This window comes from Zea mays, chromosome 4, assembly GCF_902167145.1.
Source record: "Zea mays cultivar B73 chromosome 4, Zm-B73-REFERENCE-NAM-5.0, whole genome shotgun sequence".
NCBI classification, from domain to species: domain Eukaryota; kingdom Viridiplantae; phylum Streptophyta; class Magnoliopsida; order Poales; family Poaceae; genus Zea; species Zea mays.
The window spans coordinates 238,248,052-238,253,144 of NC_050099.1; positions in this window are offsets into that span (position 1 = coordinate 238,248,052).

The following is a 5,093-nucleotide window of genomic DNA, read 5'->3' on the forward strand; positions in this document are numbered from 1 at the left end:
TTTGAGCTCTCCTTAGGAAGCGCTTGAGGGTTCCTTGAGTTTCAGACTTATCCTGCAAAAAGAACACCCAAGTGAAGCGGGAAAAGTCATCAACAATAACTAGACCATACTTACTTCCCCCTATACTCAGATAGGCGACTGGTCCGAAGAGGTCCATATGCAGCAGCTCCAGAGGTCTTGAGGTGGTCATCACATTCTTGCTGTGATGTGCTCCTCCCACTTGTTTACCTGCTTGACAAGCTGCACAAGGTCTATCTTTTTCGAATTGCACATTAGTCAAACCTATCACGTGTTCTCCCTTTAGAAGCTTGTGAAGGTTCTTCATCCCCACATGTGCTAAGCGGCGATGCCACAGCCAGCCCATGCTAGTCTTAGCTATTAAGCATGCATCTAGACCGGCCTCTTCTTTTGCAAAATCAACTAAATAAAGTTTGCCGTCTAATACACCCTTAAAAGCTAGTGAACCATCACTTCTTCTAAAGACAGACACATCTACATTTGTAAATAGACAGTTATATCCCATATTGCATAATTGACTAACCGATAGCAAATTATATCCAAGAGACTCTACTAAAAACACATTAGAGATAGAGTGCTCATTAGAAATTGCAATTTTACCTAACCCTTTTACCTTGCCTTGATTCCCATCACCGAATATAATTGAATCTTGGGAATCCTTATTCTTGACGTAGGAGGTGAACATCTTCTTCTCCCCCGTCATATGGTTTGTGCATCCGCTGTCGATAATCCAGCTTGAACCCCCGGATGCATAAACCTGCAAGGCAAATTTAGGCTTGGGTCTTAGGTACCCAACTCATGTTGGGTCCTACAAGGTTAGTGCAAATATCCTTAGGGACCCAAATGCAAGTTTTGTCTCCCTTGCATTTGGCCCCTAATTTCCTAGCAACTATTTTCCTATCCTTTCTACAAATAGCAAAGGAAGCATTCAAAGCATGATATATTGTAGAAGGTTCATTAACTCTCCTAGGAACATTAACAACATTTCTCATAGGCATATTGTGAACAGCATTTCTCCTACCAACATTTCTATCATGCACATAGAAAGAACTAGAAGCAAACATGTCATGAGAATCATCATAAGCATTGTAACTCCTATAAGCATTTCTAGTTTGTCTCTTATCATGGTACATAAACGCATGGTTCTTTTGCACACTACTAGCCATAGGGGCCTTCCCTTTCTCCTTGGCGGGAATGGGAGCCTTATGGCTTGTTAAGTTCTTGGCTTCTCTCTTGAAGCCAAGTCCATCCTTAATTGAGGGGTGTCTACCAATCGTGTAGGCATCCCTTGCAAATTTTAGCTTATCAAAATCACTTTTGCTAGTCTTAAGTTGGGCATTAAGACTAGCTACCTCTTCATTTAATTTAGAAATGCAAGCTAGGTGTTCACTATAAGCATCAATGTTAATATCTTTACACCTATTGCACGTTACAACATTTTCTACACAAGAGGTAGATTTACTAGCAATCTCTAACTTAGCATTCAAATTATCATTAATGCTCCTTAATTTAGAAATTGTCTCATGGCAAGAAGATAATTCACAAGAAAGCATTTCATTTCTTTTAACTTCTAGAGCATGAGATCTCTGTGCTTCTACAAATTTATCATGTTCTTCATACAACAAATCCTCTTGCTTTTCTAAAAGCATATTCTTATCATTCAAGGCATCAATCAATTCATTAATTTTGTCTACCTTGGTTCTATCTAGGCCCTTAAACAAACATGAGTAATCTACTTCATCCTCATCACTAGATTCGTCCTCACTTGAAGAAGCATAGGTAGAGTTTCGAGTACATACCTTCTTCTCCCTTGCCATAAGGCATGTGTGACGCTCGTTGGGGAAGAGGGTTGATTTGTTGAAGGCGGTGGCGGCGAGTCCTTCATTGTCGGAGTCGGAAGAGGAGCAGTCCGAGTCCCACTCCTTGCCTAGATGCGCCTCGCCCTTTGCCTTCTTATAGTTCTTCTTCTTCTCCCTCTTGTTCCCTTGATCCTGATCACTATCATTGTCGGGACAGTTAGCAATAAAATGACCAAGCTTACCACATTTGAAGCATGAGCGCTTCCCCTTTGTCTTGGTCTTGCTTGACTGCCCCTTTCGGCCTTTTAGTGCCGTCTTGAATCTTTTGATGATGAGAGCCATCTCTTCATCATTAAGTCCGGCCGCCTCAATTTGTGCCACCTTGCTAGGTAGCGTCTCCTTGCTTCTTGTTGCCTTGAGAGCAAGAGGTTGAGGCTCATTGATTGGACCGTTTAGAGCGTCGTCGACGTATCTCGCCTCCTTGATCATCATCCGCCCGCTTACGAATTTTCCGAGCACCTCCTCGGGCGTCATTTTGGTGTACCTGGGATTCTCACGAATATTATTCACCAAATGAGGATCAAGAATGGTAAAGGACCTTAGTAATAGTCGGACGACGTCATGGTCCGTCCATCGCGTGCTTCCATAGCTCCTTATTTTGTTGATAAGGGTCTTGAGCCGGTTGTATGTTTGGGTTGGCTCCTCGCCCCATATCATCGCAAACCTTCCAAGTTCGCCCTCCACCAACTCCATTTTCGTGAGCATGGTGATGTCGTTCCCCTCGTGAGAAATCTTGAGGGTGTCCCATATCTGCTTGGCATTGTCCAAGCCGCTCACCTTGTTGTACTCGTCCCTGCACAAAGAGGCTAGCAACACAATAGTAGCTTGTGCATTTTTATGAATCTGTTCATTAATAAACATAGGGCTATCCGAGCTATCAAACTTCATTCCATTCTCTACAATCTCCCATATGCTTGGATGGAGAGAGAATAGATGACTACGCATTTTGTGACTCCAAAATCCGTAGTCCTCCCCATCAAAGTGTGGAGGTTTGCCAAGAGGAATGGAAAGCAAATGCGAATTCGAACTATGTGGAATACGAGAATAATCAAATGAAAAATTCGAATTGTCCGTCTTCCTGTAGTCGTTGTCGTCGTCCTTTTGGGAAGAAGAGGATTCGTCGCTGTCGTAGTAGACGATCTCTTTGATGCGCCTTGTCTTCTTCTTCTTCCCATCTTTGCGCTTGTGGCTTGAGCCCAAGTCGGTAGACTTGTCATTCTTTGGCTCGTTGAAGATAGACTCCTTCTCGTTGTTGTCGACCACCATCCCCTTTCCCTTAGGATCCATCTCTTCGGGCGATTAGTCCCTTCTTGAAGAGAACGGCTCTGATACCAATTGAGTGCACCTAGAGGGGGGGTGAATAGGTGATCCTGTAAAACTTAAACTTATAGCCACAAAAACTTGGTTAACCGTTAGCACAATAATTGCTAAGTGGCTAGAGAGGAGCCAAAACACAATAACCACAAGAAATCAATCACAGAGATGACACGGTGGTTATCCCGTGGTTCGGCCAAGTACAAAACTTGCCTATTCCACGTTGTGGCGTCCCAACGGACGAGAGTTGCACTCAACTCCTCTCAAGTGATCCAATGATCAACTTGAATACCACGGTGTTCTTCTTTACTTTGATCTTTTCCCGATTGCGAGGAATCTCCACAACTTGGAGTCTTTCGCCCTTACAATTGAATTTCACAAAGAAGCACGGAGTAAGGGAGGGAAGCAACACACACAAATCCACAGCAATATGCGCACACACACGGCCAAGAATCGAGCTCAAAAGACTATCTCAAAGTTCTCACTAGAACGGAGCTCGAATCACTGAGAATGACAAACGAATGCGCAAAGACTGAGTGTGGATGATCAAGAATGCTCTAAGGTTGCTTGGTTTTTCCTCCATGCGCCTAGGGGTCCCTTTTATAGCCCCAAGGCAGCTAGGAGCCGTTGAGAGCAAATCTGGAAGGCCAATCTTGCCTTCTGTCGTCGTGTGCACCGGACAGTCCGGTGCACACCGGACACTGTCCGGTGCCCGATTTCTTTCCTTAAACGGCGCATCTGACCGTTGCAGATCTGGGAGCCGTTGGCGCACCGGACATGTCCAGTGCACACCGGACAGTCCGGTGCCCCCTTCCGACCGTTGGCCCGGCCACGTGTCGCGCGCAGATTCCGCGGCCGACCGTTGGCCCGGCCGACCGTTGGCTCACCGGACAGTCCGGTGAATTTTAGCCGTACGCCGTCGGTGAATTCCCGAGAGCGGCCACTTCACGCCGAGTCAGCCTGGCGCACCGGACACTGTCTGGTGCACCACCGGACAGTCCGGTGTGCCAGACTGAGCTGAGTCTTGGCTGTTCACAGCCAAGCCTTTTTCACCTCTTTTCTTTTCTTCTTCTTTCTGTTTCTAACACTTAGACAAGTATATTAGTACACAAAACCAATGTACTAAGGCTTAGAAACATACCTTTACTCTTGATTTGCACTTTGTCCATCCATGAGCATAAATTCACATTTAAGCACTTGTGTTGGCACTCAATCACCAAAATACTTAGAAATGGCCCAAGGGCACATTTCCCTTTCACTATCATGGTATAAGAAAGCATGGTTCTTTTGCACACTATTTGCCATAGGGGCCTTCCCTTTCTCCTTGATGGGGATGGGAGCCTTATGGCTTGTCAAGTTCTTGGCTTCCCTCTTGAAGCCAAGCCCATCCTTAATTGAGGGGTGTCTACCAACCGTGTAGGCATCCCTAGCAAATTTTAGTTTATCAAAATCACTTTTGCTAGTCTTAAGTTGGGCATTAAGACTAGCTACTTCATCATTTAATTTAGAGATGCAAACTAGGTGTTCACTACAAGCATCAACATTAAAATCTTTGCACCTATTGCAAATCTTAACATGTTCTACACAAGAGTTGGATTTATTTGCCATTTCTAGTTTAGCATTTAAATCATCATTAACACCTTTTAAAGTAGAAATGGTTTCATGACACGTAGATAGTTCACAAGCAAGCATTTCATTCCTTTTAATTTCTAGAGCAAGAGAATTTTGTGCACTAACAAATTTATCATGCTCTTCATACAAAAGATCCTCTTGCTTTTTTAATAACCTATTCTTATCATTCAAGGCATCAATTAATTCATTAATTTTATCAACCTTGGTTCTATCTAGGCCCTTGAATAAACATGAATAATCTATTTCATCATCATCACTAGATTCATCCTC